We start from the raw sequence: 22,571 nt of genomic DNA on the forward strand, positions 1-22,571 counted from the left end.
AGTGCAGTTTAATGTCACAGGGGTTCAAGGGAAGGAATGATCCCTTCCTGTGAAGCAAGGGAAAAAGCTTCAAGCTTCAGGAATTTTCTCTCCTCATCTCCTACTTCCTTGCTTCTCTTCCCTCAATTCTCAGTACAAACCAATCTCTCTCTCTCTCTCTCTCTCTCTCTCTCTCTCTCTCTCTCTCTCTCTCTCTCTTTCTTTCTCTCTCTCTCTCTTTCTCTATCTCTCTTTCTCTATCTGTCTCTGTCTCTCTGTTTCTTTCTCTTTCTCTCTCTCTCTCTCTCTCTCTCTCTCTCTCTCTCTCTTTCTGACTCTCTCTCTTTTCCCTGCCTCTGTCTCTCTGTCTCTCTCTTTCTCTCTCTCTCTGTCTCTCTTACTCTCTCTCTTTCCCTCGTCTCTGCCTCTCTGACTCTCTCTCTCTCTCTCTCTGTCTCTCTGTGTCTCTCTCTCTCTTTCCCTCTCTCTGTCTCTCTCTGTGTGTCTGTCTCTGTGTCTCTCTTTGTCTTTCTGTCTCTCTCTTTGTCTCTGTGTGTGTCTGCCTCTCTCTGTCTCTCTGTCTTTGTCTGTTTCTCTGTCTCTGTGTGTGTCTCTCTCTGTCTGTCTCTCTGTTTCTCTCTGTCTCTGTCTCTCACAGAGGCAGTTAGGATTAAGGGACTTGCCCAAGGTCACACAACTAGTAAGTGTCAGAGATCAAATTTTAACTCAGGTCCTCCTGACTCCAGGGCTCATGCTGGATCCACTGACCCACTTACTTGTGCCAGTCTGTCTCATTCTTACTGCCTTTTCTTTGAAATTATTTCCAATTTATCCTGTATATATTGTAGTTGGGGGAGTGGGGAATACTATTTAAAACAAAACAAAAATAGTTGCTACCTCAGGTTGTTGAGGGGCCATCAGGATCTCAATAATCCCTTCATTCCAGAGGCTATTGGGGAGGCTCAAATCCCCTAAGTGACCTTGTTAAATAAAGCAAGGCCTGTAACAGCTCAGATCCCCTTTTCCTGCTGGTGAGCAGTTTGAATATCAAATGGCTGCCAATTTCCTCCCAGTACGAATTTGGGTCAGTTTCCAGATCTAGGCACCTTGTTCCGCTCTTTCCCCTAAAACTTGGTCCTGCTTGACCCAGATAAGAACCCTACACAAACCACAGGACAAAGGAGAAGAAATCATTCCTGCAGAAGAACATGACCAGCCATGGGAGAACAGATGGCAGCAGGTTAACAAAATGGGGACCCCCACCCTGAACTTCATGGACATGACAAGACACTCAGCAAGCTTTATACTCTGATCCAAGCCTCCCTCCACCTCTTGCCTTCCTAGTCAAACTTATATAGAGTTTTCAGGGATGTGCTACAGCCAACTTAAAGTGTCCTGGCAAGAACTGAGTGTTAAGTTTTCAATGTAAGCATTTTTATACCTCAAAAATTGACAAACACTGCAAAATCAAGGCTTGCTTTGTTGTTTTGTTTATTGTCTAGCTTAAGAAAAGTGAGAGAGAAAATGTGATTAATGTCAAGTGCACATATTTTTCTCCTTGAGAGTTGATTGTTAAACATTTACAAACATACCCCTAGTTTTAGCCAAAGAGCTGAAATGATACTAATAATAAACAGTGGTGGGTAGTCTAGCTAGACAAATGAAACAAGGATATTTTTCTGTGTTGCCTAAAAAGGAAGGAGAAATTAGAAGCAGGCATCCAGGAAACTTAACTTTAAACATGCCATAACAAGAAAGCAGCTGGGAAAGGGGGCAATGACTGGTCTAGGGGTCAATTCTCAATTAATACTTAGCATATGTACATCCTGGGGACTGGGGCCATGCTGGTCAAACTGGTTTTCACCAGCTCACCCAAAAAACCACTGGATTTTTACCAGTTTTGGCCTGCTCAGTTTCACCCACGGCTCCCAGCTCTTTTGTGTCTTTCCTCCTTGACTGCTCCTTCTTACTGAGAATATTTCCCCTCAATCAAGAGGTCTCACTTAATATTTTCTCTGAATTGTCTCCTTGATCTCTGTGCTTCTTTGAATTGTGCCTTGGAATCCTGAACCTCACCTCTCACTGCATTAAGAAAAAGGGTAAACATTTTGTAGATATTAAAATACTATGTAAAAATAAGCTCTTATTATCATGGAAGAGCACAGCCTGGAGAGAGCATTAAGGGCCAATGGGAATGCCCCAGCACATCCACAGGATGGAACGACGGACTCGGCTCACACTCTACCCATGTCTGTCAGCAGCATCATCATCATTAATATTGTTATTATTATTATTACTATAATTCATGGAGGAGATGGCATGCAGGATGAACTTGAAGGAAGAGGGATGGAGAATGGAAGCAGGAGCCAATATAACCATCGGAACAGCTTGTCCTAAGTAACAAGAATAGCTAGTATTCTAATTTGTCTAGAATGGAAAAGGCATTAAAGGGATGGATGGTGAAATAAAGCTGGAAAGAGAGGTTGGACTTGTATTCTGAAGGCCTTGAAATAACACAGTAAAGGGTTTGTCTCATAGCCAAAAGGCTCTAGAGAGATGCTGAAGTTTTTCTGAGCAATAGATTTACCTGGCTAAATGTGCATCTTAGGAAGATGATTTAGGAAGAAATGTGTGAAGGATGGATTTACAAAGAGGCACCAGAAATGGAAAAGAGGAAGAGACCACAGCTTTGGCAAATGGGAGTCGCACTCTGCAGCTGAAAAACAACAAAAAAAAAAAGTACAAAAATTTATGCAAAGATGATTCCATTCAACATTGGTACATGGAACATACACACATTGATAGACAACACAAAATCCAATAGATCTGAAAGACAAACAGCTTTTGTTGCAAGAGAATGCAGCAGGTGTTACATTCAAGTAGCAGCCTAAGTAAAACAAGACTGGCAAACTTACAGAAGACCAGATTAATGAAGTCTGAGTCAGATGCAAATTTTTTTTTCTGGAGTGGAGGTAAAATAGGTACCAGGAATGGAAAATATGAAATCGATTTGGGAGAATGGAAAAGACAAGTTTCCCAGTGGAACTGAGTGAAGGGAAGTGCCTTGAAGGTGATGTAGGTTTTGCAATCAAAACTAATCTAGTCAACAAGCTTGGATGACTATCAAAAGGAGTGAACAACAGGCTAGTGACCACGCAATTGCCAATTTTAGTAAAGTGTCACGGAACCATCCTCAGCCTGTGCTCCTCGTCAGGAACCTCTGATGAGGTCAGAGAAAAATTTTATGAAGATTTGAGGATCCTGTTCATCACTGAGTCAAAAGAGGGCAAGCCCACAATTCTGGATGACTTGAAGGCTAGAGTAAGTAGGGAGTCCTTGGGAGGAATGGAATCGAAAACAGCAACAGCAATGGTCATTTACTACTGAAGCCTTCAATCACATCAAGACAGAGATAGAGAGACAGAAATTTGTTTTGCTTGAGGTTATAAAACAGAAGTTTTATTTTTCTTTCTTTCTCAGTTGGGAATGATAGGGAGAAGAGACAACACATTTTTGCTGATTGGAAAAAAAATTTAAACCAAACTAAAAAACTAAAACATGAAGCTTTTCTTTATGTCACTTTTCCCCACCCCCACTCCATTCGCCAGTGACTCTTTGTCCCTATGTGGTATTTATCTTGCACATGTTTTATATAAGATGGGTGGGGATATCTGTGGTTTGTGGAGTTGGCTAGCTGATACTTGGTTCTTTCCGATTCCTCCTCCCGGAGAGAGACAGAGCTGAATTCTTCCTAGGCCTTTCCTCTCTCATCTTTGAGGATGGTTTAAAAGTGTTATCTTTTCTCTCATCTTTTCATGTCTTTTCCTCCTTACCTCTTTTCTCTTTAAAGAGTTAATCAACCACACCCCATTGTTATAATTAACCCTATTTTTAACTTAAGGACAATGAAATAACTTTCAGGTCCCCTTTCTTGTTTTATGGAGTTTATATCAGACAAAGAATTGTTTCTACAAGTACAATAGCTCAGAGTCCATAGTTAGAAAAGATAGGAGAAGAGAGATGGTGTCTCAAAGATCTAGAGAGAGAATATCGAGGAGGAGAAAGTGATCAGTAATATCAAAAGCTACAGAGACTGAGAATCGAGAACTTGAAAATTATCTTTACATGTATTTGGAAAAATAAAATGCTATTAAAAAATAAAGAGAGAATCAAGGACTGAGATTGAGAATGAGGATTGAGAAAAAGTAATTGGATTTGGCAACTAAGAAATCTTTAGCAGCTTTGGTGAGAACAGTTTCAGTGCAACAGAAAAGCCAGACTGTAAGGGATTAACAAGAAAATGAAAAGGAAAGCACTTATCTGAAGAGTTTAATTACAGAGGCAATGATAGTGAGCATAGAAGGATCAAGTGAGGGTCTTTTCAGGATGGAGGAGACATGGGCATGTTTGTGGGCCATAGGAAATGAGCCACTAGAGAGTGAGAGACTGAAAATAAGTGAAAGAGTGAAGATGACAAAGGGAACAATCTTTTGGAAGATTTGGGATGGAATGAGGTTGCTTAAGCAGGTAGAGGAGTTAGCTTTGGTAAGGAATAAAGCCATCTCATCAGGTTGATATGCTTGATGTAGATATGCCAAATGATGGGGTTCAATATCAGTTCATATGTGAAGAATTCACAATGACCTTTTCTTTTGCCAAAAGATATTTTTATTTATGAGATTACTGGTAAAATAGGTACCAGGAATGGTAAATATGAAATAGATTTGAGAGAATGGAAAAGATAAGTTCCAGTGGAACTCACAATTAACCAGAAGGAAAAAAAGGGAATATATCATGAGGGGGAAATATGCCATTGACTGGCAGGCTAAATACAAAAAAGGATTTAAGCCTTACAGAGTCAGTTAGCTATAATAAGGAGAGGTGGGGAGGGACACGGTAAGGAGAAAGACAGAATGCCATGATGGGCAAACCCAAAAGGGATTCAGCAAAGATGGTGCAAGCCCTGGACAGATTTATAGGGCTAATTGAACCTGGGGGTTTGACATCATAACTTGGCTTTCTGATTGGATGCAGTAAGGTGGGGTTCCTACCACTGCCCACTCCACAGGGGTAGGATGTAAGGCTGAGCTGATCCCCAGAAGTGCCCTTCCCTGCCTGCCTCAGGGAGTATTCTTTTCAGTACTTCAGGCTTTCTTTGCCAATCTCTCCTAAGGACCCAGAACCTCATTAATGTGAAGCTGAGTGACAAATGGCATATAAGTGGCAGGAAATGAGAAGAAGGAGCTCGCAGTAAAGGACATTTTTTCCTGAAAAACATTAGGAAAGGTTCTCAGCTGAGAGAATGGGTACAGGGGAGCCTTGGGAAATTAGAGCAGGGAAGAAAATATTTGAAGGAGCTGTTGGAATAGGACATGGGATAGTGGGTTGATAAGGGAGGGGAATAGGGATTGCCTAGCAGCAGTGAGGGTCTAGTTGAAGTGGTGAAACATGTATTTGTACTGGACCCAATTAGAATGGCTGAGTGATTTTCTCTACCTTCATTCAGTATAGGAGAGAAGAGAGTAGATAGCAGGGAGATCCAAGGCTGAAGTTCGGCAGGGAACAATCAGTGAAATGATAAGGAGGTCGGGGATTCAAAAGTGGGCTGTGTAGAGTTGAATTGAGTCACCAAGGAATCAAGATGGGGAGAAAAGGAGAGAGTGGCTAGGGGAGAAGGGGGGGATAGTCTGGGAGAGAACTGAGGAGTCAAAGGATTGGAAGTCATTGAATGGAAGGGGGGGGGGGGTTGTAAGGAAAGGCCGGAAGGGGTAAAAGCCAATAGGGGATTTTGGAATTCTTGAACTAGGAAGTGGTGAATTTGTACATAACATTAAGATCAAGAGTATGATCATCTTTGTATTTGGCTAAAGTGGGGTGAAGGTAGCTTAAAGGAAGCAAGTATAGAAACAGAGTGGTTAAGATATTGGAGGGAATCCAGGGCAGTCCCAATAGACTTTGGATAGGAAATGCTATCTTCATCCAGAAAAAGAACTATGGAGACTGAATGGATAAATCAACCCATGTTATGTTCACTTCTTTTTTCTGTTTTGCTTTTTTTTTTTCCTCTCTCCCATGGTTTTTGCCTTTTGTTCTGATTTTTCTCTCCCAGCATGATTCATAAAGTATTAAAAATAAATAAATAAATTACAAAAGAAAAAAATTAAAATTAAGAAATATTTGAGGGACAGTCAATATATATTGAGATTTTTTAAACTTTAAAATTTTTATTTTCTCCTATCCACCCATTGAAAAAAGCAAGAATTACAACAATTCTTATCAATAATTTTATTAGTTCATAATTATTAATTAATTTAATAAATAAATGATCAAAATATAAAAATAATTAAAACAATAAGAATTAATAATAATAATATGATTACATTATACATATGAAGTCACATTTCCACATTGGTCTTGTAATGAATATGTATGTTGAAATCCCTTAGTATGAGGTTAGGAGTTGGGGAAGAAACATGTAAATATCATCTTCCCTGATAAGATACTGAAAGAAGAAATTGCTTTATTTTTATCCTTGCATCCCCAGCATCCAGCACAATATTAGCACAAAATAGGATCTTAAAAAATGTTTGTCGATTAATTACTTATACTGTAGTATGATCAAGGATTGTCAAAGTAGGCTAGGGGATCTGACTTCAAAATAGGGGTTAATTCTATAACTGAGTCTGTCTGGGACTAGTTTTGCATCTAGTCTAAAATGAAAATATTAAAAGGGAAGTATAAAGATGGCTTGGTTGGGTATGAGCAGACAGAAGGAAACCTGGACTCTTGGGCTGGATGAAGTAATCCTCAGGGGAAGATCATGGTGACCTTCTTTCTGGTGGGGTAGAGGGAGAGATATAGCAGCCTTTATTACAGGAGTTCACCAGGGGAAGGAACAAGGGGAAGTTGAGGTTATAATGAAATATATTTAGAGAATTATGCTTAGCTAAGATGTCTGGGGGAAGATATGAATTATCATGGAAAGTCCCTAGGGCCTCAATATGTAAAAAGCATTGCAGAAGAGATGATGAAATTTGCTTCCAAACTTTCAGTGGAGATATGGAGGATTGTGGGTTTTGAATGCTATGTACTTTGATGTATGTGGTTTTAGGTGGGCTGTGTGGTTTAGGTGGGCTTTATTTCTTTTTCTTTGTAAAGATTTTTTAAAAAATATATCATCAAACTTTTTAAAAGAAATTGGCATGAGTTTTATGTAACATCCAATTACAATTTGCAAGTGAGCTATTCAATAATAAATTGCAAGAAGTATCTTTTGTTTATACTAAGTCTGCAATGTTTGAATCTTAAAAATGAGCATTAATTATATTCCGAGCTTGTCTTGCTTCTAGGACTCTTCCCCACCCAGCAGAGGCAAACAGGTAAAGAACACAAATAAATAGGTCTACAGGTCATTTGTCCCTAGGGGATTCTTAGGTGGAGGAACAAGAGTCTGGGTAGAAAGGGAAATCTATGCAAAAGCAGAGAATAAATTCTGCTTCTAGGACTGTTGGTATTTTATCTCCGGGCTAGGCAAGGAGAAAGCACAGCTTGTGGCCCGAGGCAGAATCTCTTGGGATTGGTCTGCAGGCACAGTTAATTTTTCACCAATTTGTGTCTCTTGAGTAAGAATGGGCCCCTGCAGGCATGACTGGGTCCTGATTACAATTCCTGCATGTTCTTGTTGCTAGGGAGCTGTTTTTGTTTCTTTTCTTTTTATACATAAGACCCACAGAATTAGCAGACATCATATATCTCATATAGCTAGTGCTTTGATTAATTTTTTAAAAAAAGATAATTAGGTCCCATCCACTTCTAGATCAGCTTCTACTTCTGGAGATAGCTAAGTGATATGGTTGATAGAGACCTGGGCCTGAAGTCAGGAAAACCTGAGTTCAAATATAAACTCACATACTTGCTAGTTGTGTGCTTCTGGGCAAGTCATTTAACTCCACTGGGCCTCAGTTTCCTCATCTCTAAAATGGGATGATTGTGAAAAAGATAAAAGTTTCTATTCCTAGCAATTCATCTCCTTTAGTTCCCCAAGGGAGGTGAAAAGTAATATGTTCCCACGAACAGGTGTCCTCAGTCAGAGGAAATAGGCTGAGCGTGTTGTAGCTCACCAAGTGTTGAAACTCATCATGACCCAACAATCCTTCCTGAGGCTTGGGATGTTCCAGGTCATGGAAGGACAACAAAGAAAAAGAGAGTTTACTTTGATGGAGGAAATAAAGCCAGACTCTTCCTATACAGAGTCATCAAATGTTGGGGTGTAACACCAAAAATTGGGGTGAGGGAATGTTGAGCCCCAAAAGTATTTTGGGGGTTTAAGTGTCATGAGATGTCTCAAAAGAATTTGTATGTTTAGATCATCTCTGAATCAAGAGGTAAAGATTTTATTATTACACTGCCGACTGCAGGCTAATGTCAAAAGGGAGTTTTAGCAATTTATAAGGGGAAAGACTAGCTAAATTCCCTAGCAGAACTCACAATTCATCAAGGGAAAGATGCCATTAGGCAGAGCAAGTCCTGATGAACTTGCTTCCAAAGGTGGGCATTTCCTAATGAGCCTGCAAAGAATTAGGGGATTATTCCATTTACCGATGGGCTTACCCTAAAAAAGAGTTTAGCACCCTAAAAAGAGTGAGGGTACAGCTAAATTCTTTTACAGGGGAGAAATAACTTTGGGGATTGATATCATAACTTGGCCTTCTAACTGGATACAGTCATTGTAGGGTATGTCAGTATAATGAATTAAACCAGAAATTCAACCAGGGCTTACTGAAATAAGGGTTCACTTAGGATAACAAAAGGCCTAATCATAAATCAATCAAAAGGTGCACTTAGAATCCTACCAGTGCTCCTCCCTGTTGTCTCAAGGAGTAGCTTGGCTTCCAGGTTGTTCTCTGGCAAGGCCCAGGACCCAGGACCCTGTCCTATGGTCCGCATAATTTTCTAGAAAGACACATAGAGATTACAAGACTTTGGCAACTGCAGACTTGTAGAGGAATCTGGTTCCTCAACATGTTCTAAATTTTTAAATTGCCTCCTTAGAGATTCAGGAGATGTTTCCCTCCGGTGAAATGGGAGCTTTTCTCTTGATCTGAGATCTCATACTATTGATATTATGCCATATTCCAATCGTAGAATTTTTTTTTAGTTTCTGTTTGTAGTTCTGTTTGGATAAACTTGGTTTATTTGCTGTTTGTTCCCTTTTTGGGGATGACCTTTTGCATAACTGGTGCTTGGTGAGGAGGAGTAAAATCAGTAAGTGTGAGGTAAGGGCTAACAACCAGAATCTGATTCAAAATCATACTCCTAGACTCCCTGTGTGTGTGTGTGTGTGTGTGTGTGTGTGATACACAAACATACTTATATTCTATGTATATATGTGTGTGTGTGTGTGTGTGTAGAGGGAGAGAGAGAGAGAGACAGAGAGACACAGAGAGAGAGAGAGACAGACAGACAGACAGAGACACAGAGAAACAGAGACAGAGGCAGAGAGATAGAGGGGGAGAGAAAGAGAGAGAGGGAGGGGGAAGAAGGGAGAGAGTGAGAGGGAAGAAGAGGGGTAGGGAGGGGAGGAGGGGGGGAGAGAGAGAGAGAGAGAGAGAGAGAGAGAGAGAGAGAGAGAGAGAGAAAGAATATTTTAAATCTGATGCCTCCTTTTGCAAATAAGTAAGAGAAGGAGCAAATTCCAAGGTAGGATTCTTTTCTGCTTCCCTCAAGATGGAAATTGCCATTTTTCTTGGAAAGGGATGGGCCACATTCCAGAGACAGCTATTCATGCTTCTGTGATCTACATTTAAACAACCCACACAGAAATTTGTATCTTACTTGGGCACAGACATATCAGACATGATCAAGATATCTCATCCCTCCATTTTCCCCTAAGCCTTATAACCACTTTTCTTTTTACTATGATCTCCATTGTTTCTACTTCTCAGTTCTCTCCCACTATTCCTCCGGCATTGCCTGTTCTCTCTTCCATTCTCTGTCCTGACTTCTTTGTGAATTCTGCTCTCCAATCCCTCCTCCTTTTGTTCTATCACCAACCACAGCTCCCTAACCCCCAACTACCACTCTCTGCCTTTTCCACTACTATTCACATGCTGCTTAGAGGAGCTGTAGAAAATCATGAAACTCTGCTTGAGGTCATAACATATTTATATTATCTGATCTTGCTTGGGTCCTCATTGCAGCAAGGCAATCCTTCTTCTCCTCCCTAATCGATTCTCTATCCTGGCCCTGCAAGACCTGCTCCAAATTTCATTTCACCAATAATAATGAGTTCCTTTGCCCAACTTTATGCCAATAAATTTGATAAGCTAAGTGAAATGGATGACTACCTCCAAATTTCATCTCACCTCCAACCTTTTCTCTCCTCCTCATCTCATCCCACTCTCTCTTTCTTCATCCGGGTCTCCGATGAAGACGTGGTCCTTCTCCTTACAAACGCCGACAACTCCACTACGTGTGCCCTTGTCCCTATCCCCTTCCATCCTCTCCAGCAGATGTCCTCTTTGTAATCGCGAGTTCCTCCCCTGAACGCTACAAATATACCCACTTCTCTCTCATTAAAAAAAATCTTTATACTTATTCCTACTATCCCGCGCTAGCTATTGTCCTATACATCTCATCCTCCTAAGCAAGGGTAGCTGTGTCTAGATCACAGCTCAGACTTGTTTTTTTCCCCCTGAAGAGGGGTCTGGGCTGGTCAAGAAGGTCCATAGCTCCCCTTGGCTGTGTGGGGCTCAGAGCTTACACCCTCTCTGATCAGGAAAGGCAGCTCTACCAAGGTCTCCCTTCAACTGTTGGTTTGATTTCCATCCTGAGGGGAGAAGAACCACTGGTCTTAGAAGGTGAGTAGGTAACCAGGTGGTCCAGATGGCCAGGATGATGAGCTCCGGGGTAGAACAGCAGCAAAACACAAATCAGTATGTCCGGGCAGGGATGGCCTGGGAGGTTAAAGGTATCTTCTCTATCCTCACAGGAGAATTGATTCTTGTGGCTATTGGTGGAGATTAGCTCAGGGCTACTTTCCGAGGATTGTTTTAGGAGGGGTACAGGGCAGGAAGGGAAAGTGTAGGAGGAGTGCCCCCCCAGATGCCTCATGCTAGTAAAAGAAACACCCAGAAAAAGAAACAGTGTGGGATATATGTCCTTACAGCCATAGTGAGTGAGAGTGCGGGACTAGGAGTCAGACCCAAGTTAAACGCGGACCTTAGACACTTAACTGGCTATGTGATTCTGGGCAGGATTAGCCTCTCAGTATCCCACTTCCTTCTTTGAAATGGAAATAATAAAAGCAACTTCCTTCCAGAATTGTTGCAACAACCAAATGAAATGGCATATTGCACAGCCTTCATTCAGTCAGTTTTTTTCACTTGTGACTGAGTCTTCATGACCCCATTTGGGGTTTTCTTGGCAAAGATACCAGAATGGATTGCCATTTCCTTCTCTAGATAATTTTACAGATGAGGAAACTGAGGCAAATAGGGTTAAGTGACTTGCTGAGGTTCACACAACTAGTGAGTATCTGAGGTCAAATTTGAATTCACAAAGATGATTCTTCCTGAGATAAAATGTAATCACAGAAATCAGGGTAAAGTTCATCTAATATTCTGATTCATAAAACAGATTTAATTATCATTTACCCTTCAATATACTCTCATTGTGGTTGTTCAGTCATGTCCAACTCTTTACCACCCTCTGGGTTTTCTAAGTAAAGGCAGAAGTGGTTTGCCATTTCCTTCTCCAGTTCATTTTGCAGATGAGGAAAGGGTTAATGACTTGCTCAGGTTCACATGGCTAGTGGATGTCTGAACCTAGATTTGAGCTTAGGAAGATGATTCCTCCTGATCTTCTGGCACTCTATGCACTATGGTACCTCTTACTTGTCCCTAATCAGAAGCCATGGGGCTAACTGGGAATTCAGGTGACCCCTACACACTGATTAGCCTTTTTCTGCCAGAAAGAAGGAGAAGTGGAGTGGACCTTTAAGGAACAGACACATCGTACATAGGTAAGCAATGGGAGAATATTGGCATCCCCGAAAATTGCAATTTATGATAAAAACTCATCGGAAGATGAGAGAAGGGTGTCATTCCACTTGGCCTGTGGAATCCCATAAACCGTGAAGAAGGGCAGGGTCTAGGATGGAGGCAGGGAAATGAGAAACTGGGCTATGTATTCCAAATGAAATCTAGGCACGAAAGATTAATTCAAATACAAACATTTATTGTTCAAAAGACAAAAAAAGGTCACCCAAAGTGGTACACATGCTTCATAGATCAAATCAGGTGCTGAAAGCTGACAAAACCTAGAGTCCATGCAGGGCAGAGAACAATGGCTAGTCACAAATGCAAGGAGTGGAGTGGTGGGAGCAGCTCACAAGGCAGTGCAGTAGAAATAGGGAGAAGAAGAACGTTGGCTGGCAAGGGTGAGCCAGAGGGAAGGAAGCTGGAGACACCAAGCTGCAGGGCACTGAGACACGTCAGGGGACTCCTTTTTTTTGAAGGATGCTTTGGTTTGGGACATGCTGAGACACTGCTGTGGTCTTCAGGTGAGGGTACCCAGCAGGCAGGTGGAGTTGCTAAGGAGGAAGATACTGAGGGGGAAGTCTTCTGCACTGGCAAAGGTGACACCAGAAGCCTTGGGATTAGAGGATATCACCAAGGCAGAGAGAAATGAGGGCCAAGGACAGAACCTCGTAGGACTCTCCAAGGATGAGAGCAGATTTAAAAAAACAAACCAGTGGTAAACAGAGACAGGTAAGCAATCAAAGGAGTACCATCCCTTTGGCCAATTGAGGTCACCTATTCCTACTTGCTCATTACAAATGAGCGAACTGATGGTGGACGAGTTAAAGTGACTAGTTTAAGGTGCAAGTGCCACTTTCTTCAAAAGGCCTTTCTTGACTGTTTTGGTAAAGTTTTTTATTGTAAACTTAAATACAAATGAGAAAAGACAAAAAAAAAATGTCACATACATGGCAGCCCATAAAAGAGGATTCAATATAAAACAATAATACATTTCTATTTCAAGAAAACCTATATAATAAATATACATTGTTTTCAAAGTTACCCACCTTTTCTTTGCTTCCATGTTGGTTTTCTTTTGTTCTCTACTATGCACTTGTTACTTTATTTTTTCCCTCATCCCCTCACCAAAAGAATGCTACAATTAAGTGTGGATATAAAAACACACACACACACACATATATATAGGTAGATATTTATACATACATATACATAGATATCTATAAAATAAACATATATACCATCTATGTAAGACCATACTATACTTATCTTCCTCCTATCATCTATTTCTTTGAAGGTGGATGGAAGCTTGCTTTACAAATTCAAGTCTTTCCATATTTTTTCCTAAATAAAACAGCTCATTACTTCCTATACCACAGCAATATTCCAACCCAATTGAATCCTATCAGAGAGACTGCCTATGAAAGTTTTCCCCAAGTTTTCTGCATTTTCTAGCCTTGGTTACATAGTTTTTATTTATACAAGAAAATTTTCATTTAAAACATTTGAAAATTATCCATTGTACATGGCAACAATGCTATCACCTCATAATATAGTTTTAGGTCTGATACAGCTAAATCACTTCTTTACATCTTTTTCCCCTGGTTTCTATGAAGTTTCTGACCTTTTCTTCTTCTTCATGAACAGCTATTATTCTTAATTCTTTTAGTGATTAGCATTCAATCTCTTCTCGTCTCCCAAGCATTGTTTTGTTTCCCATATAATTTAAGTTGAGCTATGTCTATACATGTTGCTTCCCCAAAGAGGACCATAAACTCCTTAAGGGCAGGACTGCTCTGGTATACATAGTAAATAAGTTCTTGTTGAATTGAATCAGAATGATCTGCTGGAAAAAAATTTTTTTTAAAAACCCCAAAACAAAAACAAAAACAAATAGCAAGAAAGGGCACAATCACTCCATAGGGGATCCTTTCCCTCAAACAAATATCAAATTTATATATCAAAGAATCAATGCAAGCATGTGCCATAGCCTGCCCAATGACTCCTTCCTATGGTGCCCAAGCCCAGGAGCCACAGAACGCACTGCTGGTTTCTAGCATTTCTCTTGGTCTCCCCAACGACTGAATTCCCTTGAACCAGGTCCTTATCTCACTCTGGTTCCAGTTAGGGGCAGGTACCATGACAACCAAAATGTCAAGAGTGACCACAGACATCTAAGTGAGACGTGTGCCCTTCTGGAACTCCTTCTGCCAGAAAATAGGGCACGCCACCCCAGGACTGATGTTTCCAGAGTTTTATATTATTATTTTATTTTATTGATATTATTATTATTATTTTATTTTAATTTTTATCATTTGTTTAATGGGGTGAGCCTTCCTTAGGTCTGTTACCACTGTGAATGGCAACGAGCAATTTCACTAAATAGGATTTTTATTCTGGTTATGGAGTTGAGAGAAACATGGGTCCAAACCTGTCCTTGACACACATTAGTGTCAAGAACCTCTCAGGCCTGCAAGCAGCTCTCTAGAATTATCAGTGACAGTTACCAATCCAGGTTGGTATTGGCAGAAGGAACTCCTTACTGGTAACTTTCTACATTGCGCATCATGGGGCTAGTCAAAGAAAATAGAGGGCTTTGAGGTTCACAAAGCACCTCCCCTCCCTATGATGCTGCAAAAGAAGTGTGACAATTCATATTTGGGGTGGGGGGAGGAGGGAAGCAAGGCAATTTGGGATTAAGTGATTTGTCCGGTGACAGCCAGTAAGTGTTGTGTTTGGGGCCAAATTTGAATACAGATCTTCCTGAGTCCAAGTCCGGTGCTCTATCCACTGAGCCATCTAGCTACCCCAACAACTCATATTTATTTCTGTGAAAGATTGTTTCCAATAAGGAACCAAAATAACATGTCCACAACTGAACATACTCAGAATACACGGAGAGTAATGGCAGCCACAGAGAGAAGCAGTTCAACAGTTTGGAAATGTGTAGCAGATGGGATCCTGCCTGCTGGGCTGTCTGTCCACACATAATGCCAGGACATTTCTCATAGTGAAAAACAGTGCTATTGTCATTTCAGATTTTGTATTCCTTCATAAAATGTTGCTGAAAACATGGGAAGGAAAAGAAAACACATCAGAAACTACTGAAATTTATGAATAGATGAAATAAAGAAATGGAATTATTTTAGTTTTTAATACTTTTATTCATTATTTTTATCTTTATCTTAGAGCCATTTTACACCCCATCCACCCAGAGTGACTTCTCCCTTGTGACAAAGGAAAGCAAATAAGCAAAACCCCTTGATACAGAAATCTTGTTGGCTCCTATAAATAATATTTTGACATAATAATTCCCTACCTCTTTTCCAGGACAGAGATGTTTCATTGTTCCTTCTTCAGGACTTTTCCTTATTCTTTTTTCACGACTTTGCCTGGTCTTCCCACAATTTTGAATTCAATTTCCTTATGTTGATTCCTCCCATTTATATTACTGAAATAAAAATGTATAATGTTTTTTTCATTGCGCATGAGTTCATATAAATCCTACCAACTATAACTCACAGAAACTCTGGGAGGTCAACTATATCTATCCCTCAGGATCCTGGAAACTTTCTTAAGCTATCAGCTTAGCCCCCATACTTGTGTGTTCTCCCCAATATCAATAATCAATGATAGAATCTCCTCTAAATCATTGACTGAGTCATTAGTCCCTATTATCACTGTGAATATTTGTTTACTCTTAATGTCAATGAACACAAATCATCTTTTTGGAGAGTGAAGAACAGTTTATTAAACCTTTGCTAAAAATTTTGGGCTTGATAATTGTTGTTGTACTTAAATTTGTTTTTCTAATTAAGAATTCAGAAACAAAGAAAAGAGAAAGAGAGATTAAAAGAAGCTACAGAAAAAGAAGGTAATTTTAGCCACAAGGAAGAGTAGATTAGAAAATTCCTTCCTGCTATGGTTTGGACTCTAACCTCTGGTCTGTTGTTAGAGAAACCCTATCTAACTGGAGATATGCATTATGCACTATTCATCTTGTATTTACTTATAACTTTGTAAGCTCCCCAAAACAAAAATTTTAAGAGGCCAGCCCCTTCCCTAGAGAAAAAGAATTTAACTTCCTTTTTTTGTGAACCCCAGTAGTTATACTAGTCATATATTATAGCATTTTTTATCCTCTATTTTATAAACTATTCTTTGCTAAATTGTTATCTTAGAAAGTGAAAATACTAGAATGACAAATTAATGCTCAAATGAAATGTTAGTGGTGACTTACTTTAACACTGGTGTGAAATATTGATTACAACATATTGTAAAAACTCAGTCTTGGGTTTGAATCCAGCTTCACATACCTGTCATGTCACCTAGATAGATAGATAAACACACACCTCTCTCTCTCTCTCTCTCTCTCTCTCTCTCTCTCTCTCTCTCTCTCTCTCTCTCTCTCTCTCTGTGGTGTGTGTGTGTGTGTGTGTGTGCAGGTATTTTGAGTTTAATCTATGTCCTTCGTTTTTTGACAATAGAGAGATTTTCCAGGAATTCCTTTCTGAATCCCAAAGCATTCCATTACACAAAAAAAACTAAGTAAAAGCGGTCCATACAGTGACCATGCACCTCAGCAGCACACATAGCACTTAGCTGTTGTTTTTTTGTTCTTTGTTCTCAAAGAGGACCAGGACATCAGGGAGGCAATGCCAGGACATGCAAGTGAGCTGGGCTGAAGTGAGGGAGGGCCGGGCAAGGTCACCTGTCTCACTTTTCCCTCCAGAGCCAGCTGTGTCCAATGGCAAGATGTAGATCAAGATGACTGGAGATGGTCCTGGATGTACTGGGAGACTCTGGCCTTTTTAAGTTAGGATTTTTAACAGATATTTCATTCAAAGCCATTTCCTCCCTCCCTTTCTTCCTCCCTCTCTCCCTTTCTTCCTCCCTCCCTCCCTTCTTTTCTCCCTCCCTCCCTTTCCTTCCTCCCTCCCTTTCTTCCTTCCTTCTTTCCTCCTTTCCTTCTTCCTTCCTTCCTTCTTTCCTTCCTTCCTTCCTTCCTTCTTTCCTTCCTTCTTTCCTTCCTTCCTTCTTTCTTTTCCTTCCTTTCCTTCCTTCCTTCTTTCTTTTCCTTCCTTTCTTCCTTCCTTCCTTTCTTTCTTCCCTCCCTCCCTTCCTTCTTTCCTTCCTCCCTCTCCCTCCCTTTGTCCAGATAGGGTATCATACCCTTACTTACAGATGCTCTTAAAAGCAACACTTAGCACCTGTAGTTCCCAACTCTCATCTTGAAAGGAGAGAAGTGTATTTCATCATTTGTTCTCTGCCTTTCATCTGAATTCGGCTGCCCAGTATTTGACTCTTGATTTTTCCTTTGTACTGGGCCCACTTTCTGCTATCTCATAGTTAGGAATGGTCTTCCTCCCCACCCCCAACCATTAGATTTAATACCCCTTGAAAGTTACATCTGAATCATATCTCTCTTTAGCTAGATACAGAGCCTGCCATGAAGCAGGTATTTAATACACATTTGCAAAATTTGTTGGATTCCCAGTCTTTTCTACAGTTTTCTCTGGGGCATTAATCATAGCTTTTTTCTCATTTCATCTTGGAAAAAAAAAGTCTGGGCTTAGTTTACTAGGACTGAACTTTGAGTGCTAAACTCTGTTTACTTCACTACACCCTGTTTTGAAAGCTGCCCAGCTTTTCTTTGCTTCCTTGTTTCCTTTTGTTCTCTGCTGTGCCCTTTTACTTTTTCTCCCCTTTCCCTCCACCCTTTCCAGAAGGCTATAATTAAGTGTGTGTGTGAATACACAGACATATAACATACATACATATACATAGATATCTATAAACATACACATATTTATACTCAAATATACTCATTCATATATACATAAGATCATATTAAGCTTATTTCCTCCTATCGTCTGTTTTTCTGAAGGTGGATAACATGACATGGATGTTTCTTAAACACTCTCAGTTTCAATTTCCTTACCTGTGAAATGTAGACAATAATAGCACCAAACCTATTGTGAGTCTCCAGTTAAATAATGTATGCAAAGTTCTGGGTAATCTTAATGTATTATTACTATTAGTAATATGAATAGTCATGCAATAAAAATGAAAATCAATAACATAACCTAATCTCTACAACTTCTCTCATATGAATACATTTCTCATTATTAATATGGTCCCACCTTAAGAAAGAAGGAAATAAGCATTAAATGTCCAGGAAGGGCCAGGCTCTAGGCAAAGTGCTTTACAAATATTTATTAATTTGATCTTCACAACAGTCCTATTTAGGCAGAGGTCCTATTATTATTTATAGTTGAAGAAATCAAGGAAGCCAGAGATGAAGTGACTTACTCCAGAGTCACAGAGCTAAGTGTCTGGGCTGGATTTAAAATCAGTTCTTCTGGACTCGACATCTAGACTCTCACCACAGTATCACCTAGCTCCCATCATCATACTGGTTCAGGTATGCACTATGCACCTGCACTATGAACATGGGGTTCTAATCTTCTCATCCCAAGTCTCTCCCCATTCCAAACCACCTTCCATTCAGCTACCAAATGATTTTTCTTAAGTATAGTTTTAACTGTTACCATCCCATTCAAGAAACCTTAATGTTGGCTCCCAGTTAAAACTGAAACTCCCTGGTTTTCCTTCCTTCCTTCCTTTCTTTCCTGAGGCAATTGGGGTTAAGTGACTTGTCCAGGGTCACACAGCTAGGAAATGTTAAGTATCTGAGGCCAGATTTGAACTCCGGTCCTCCTGACATAAGGGCTGGTGTTCTATCTACTGCACCACCTAGCTATCCCTGTGGATTTGTCTTTTAAAGCCCTTCACAAGGTGATACCCACCTACATTTCCAGCGTCATTAAACATAGCTCCTCTTTGTTCCCTACATATAACACTCCATCCTCCCATCTCTATTCCTTTGTATTGGACCACTCCCTCCTCACTTCGCCTCACAGAACCCTTTCCCTCCATCAAAATTCAGCCCAAACACCAACTTTTATATAAAGTCTTTCCTGACCTCACTTCCTCACCTCACCCTCAACTGCTCATGATCTCCCACCATAATTACATTGGATTACTTTTTCATATTTATACATATTATCTATATCAGATAGAATGTAAGCTTCTTGTGGGCAGGAACTTTTTATTTTTATAATCTCAGTATCTAGCACAATGTCTGGAACATAGCAGATGTTTAAGAATATTTGCTGATTCACTGATCAATTGATTATTGGACATGAACGCAACAGAGAGTTATAGATTGACAGCTGGAAGGGATCTCAGCTATCATCCAATCCAATGTTCTCATTTTGAAATCAAGGAATCTGTGACCTCAGAGAGATTAAGTGATTTGTCCTAGAGGTAAAAGAGGCAGGGGTAAGATTTGCTCTGGGATTCTAAAATCCAGAAACTCTTTTAAAGCACCATCCTTCTTCACTGGGATATTTCCTACTACCATCCCCTTACCTTTTTTTTTTTTCTTTTATAAAAGATTTAACTTGGTTGATTTAGAAATAAGTACTGGAGAAGAATCAGGTGATGGGGGAGGGGACCTCTTCAGGAGATGACTGCAACCTAATAGATAAATATGCCTTCTAAGAGACACCAGTCCTGTGAACGTGCCTGTCGGGATGGATATGGTCTAAGATATGATACATCTATATATTGTATTCTTGTTTAAGAATACAAACATCTTTGGCTGGTAGAAAAAAAACAAATAAACTTATATCCTCACTTCTTATGAAAGGAATTGACATCTAGGGGATGAAGACTGGACTAGAGACATAACCCAGCCTCCAGAGTCAGCCGTATCAAGATTCCTTGCCCTGGAATTCACTAGGTAAGCAAGAAAGCGAAATGACTGAAGGCAGTAACTTTTCACAGGGAAAATCTAAGAACAGAAATAATTGGGGGAAAGATGACCTTTATGGCAAAAACAGTGAGGTGGAAGGGATCAAAAGCAGTGTTGCAGAAATTAGGCTTGGATATCATCTACCATAATAAGCTCAATGGATATATGGCCATAATAGAGTACACCATTTAAAAAATTACAAGAGAACAAGACCAGATGCCTTTCATAACTCTAGCTAAAGAGTGAGTTCTTAGCTAAATGAGGGATAGAGGAGATTTTTGGGAGGCCATACTTGCAGGGAACTCTGAATAAGGTACTTCTACCAATGAAGACCTTTATCTGCTCTTCATTTTTTTAAAATAACTTTTTATTGACAGAACCCATGCCAGGGTAATTTTTTACAGCATTATCTCTTGCACTCACTTCTGTTCCGATTTTTCCCCTCCCTCCCTCCACCCCCTCCCGCAGATGGCAAGCAGTCCTATACATGTTAAATAGGTGACAGTATATCTTAGATACAATATATGTGTGCAGAACTGAACAGTTCTCTTGTTGCACAGGGAGAATTGGATTCAGAAGGTATAAATAATCCGGGAAGAAAAACAAAAATGCAAGCAGTTTATATTCATTTCCCAATGTTCTTTCTTTGGGTGTAGCTGCTTCTGTCCATCCTTGATCAATTGAAACTGATTTAGCTCTCTTTATCGAAGAGATCCACTTCCATCAGAATACATCCTCAACTGGTATCGTTGTTGAGGTATATAATGATCTTCTGGTTCTGCTCATTTCACTTAGCATCAGTCCATGTAGGTCTCTCCAGTCCTTTCTGTATTCATTCTGCTGGTCATTCCTTACAGAACAATAATATTCCATAACATTCATATACCACAATTTACTCAACCATTCTCCAACTGATGGGCATCCATTCATTTTCCAGCTTCTAGCCACTACAAACAGGGCTGCACAAACATTTTGTCTGCTCTTCATTTTGCAGGACCAAGAATATAATATTATCTTTTTTATTTGTTGCACTACACTATCTGGCTTACCAGATCTATGAGTTCATGGATACAGGATATTAAAAAAAAAAAAACAAACTCCCTCTGTCTGAAATAGATCAGCTCCTGCTCTGAAATACCCAAATCTTCAGGAAGTGGCCTGGAACAATAAGAATAGGTGATTTAGCCAGGGTCCTGGAACTAGGATTTGAAGAGTTGGTTCAAGCTCTCTATTCACTGTATTCCTGTGCTTCTTTGAAATGGACTTAAAAGGCATAATAAACAATACCAGCTGTGTGGCTCTGAGGAAGCCACACAACTTCCCAGCCTCGATTTTCTCGTCTATAAAATAGGTCTAATTACATCTGCTTCACAAGAGTATTGTGAAGTTCAAAGGAGATCATATGTGTAAAATGTTATGCAAACCTTACAGTATTATGTAGATCTTAGCTATTCTTAGTAACAATAACTTGACTTTATAGAAGCATGAGATTTTTATAAAATTTCAACATTTTTACATAGATTAAAAATCAATGAAAATATATGAGAAAATGTAGAGTGGGAAAATATCTAGATATTCAAGATATATATATATGTATGTGTGTGTGTGTGTGTATAAAATAAATCTAAGATATATGTGGAATTGACACAAATATATATATTGCCATTCCCCAATGCTAATTGTGCAATGAGAAAATAAACCACTCAAAATAGTCTCTTCTCTGTTCCTCATCTATGGAAGTTTATTTCTTATCTCTGCAGAACGAGAAGAATATTGTTCATAGTATCAGCAATACTTTGTGATGATCAGCTTTGATAAATTTAGTTCTTCTTAGCAATACAATGATCTGAAACAATTACAAGACTCATGATGGAAAATGCTACCCACTGCCTATCACTTAGAGAATGGCTGAATAAATTATGATATATGAATGCTATGGAATATTATTGTTGTATAAGAGATGATCAGTAGGATGATTTCAGAAAGGCCTGGAGAGACTTACATGAACTGATGCTGAGTGAAATGAGCAGGACCAGGAGATCATTATACACGGCAACAGCAAAATTATACAATGATCAATTCTGATGGATGTGGCTCTTTCCAACAATGAGATAATTGAGGTCAGTTCCTATAGTTCTCTCTCTGGGTGTAGCAGATTCTCTTCATTGCTGAACAGTTGGAACTGCTTTGAATCATCTCACTGTTGAAGAGAGCTACATCCATCAGAGTCCAACTGAGGGTAGATCACAATATAGAATTTTCACTCTTTTGTGGTTATTTACTTGCATTTTATTTTCTTTCTCATGTTTTTCCCTTTTTGACCTGATTTTTCTTGTGCAGCAAGATATATATATATGCATATATTGGATTTAAGATATATTTTTAACATGTTTAACATATATTGGATTACTTGCCATCTAGGGGAAGGAGTGGGGGAAAGAGAGGAAAATTTGGAACTCAAGTTTTTATAAGGATCAATGTTGAAAAATTATTTATGCATGTGTTTTGAAAATAAAAAGCTTTAAAAAATTATATTGACATTACCTATAAAAAATAATAAAATGCTATCCACATCCCATGAAAGAATTATGGAATGCAGATCAAAGAATACTATTTTTACTATTTTTTCTTTTTTGTATTTTTCCCTTTAGTTATGATTCTTTTTTCACAACATAATAAATGTGGAAACATATTTAATGTGATTATACAGATATGACCTACATCAGATTACTTGC

The sequence above is a fragment of the Antechinus flavipes genome, chromosome 4 (assembly GCF_016432865.1).
Source record: "Antechinus flavipes isolate AdamAnt ecotype Samford, QLD, Australia chromosome 4, AdamAnt_v2, whole genome shotgun sequence".
In the NCBI taxonomy this organism is placed as follows: Eukaryota; Metazoa; Chordata; class Mammalia; order Dasyuromorphia; family Dasyuridae; genus Antechinus; species Antechinus flavipes.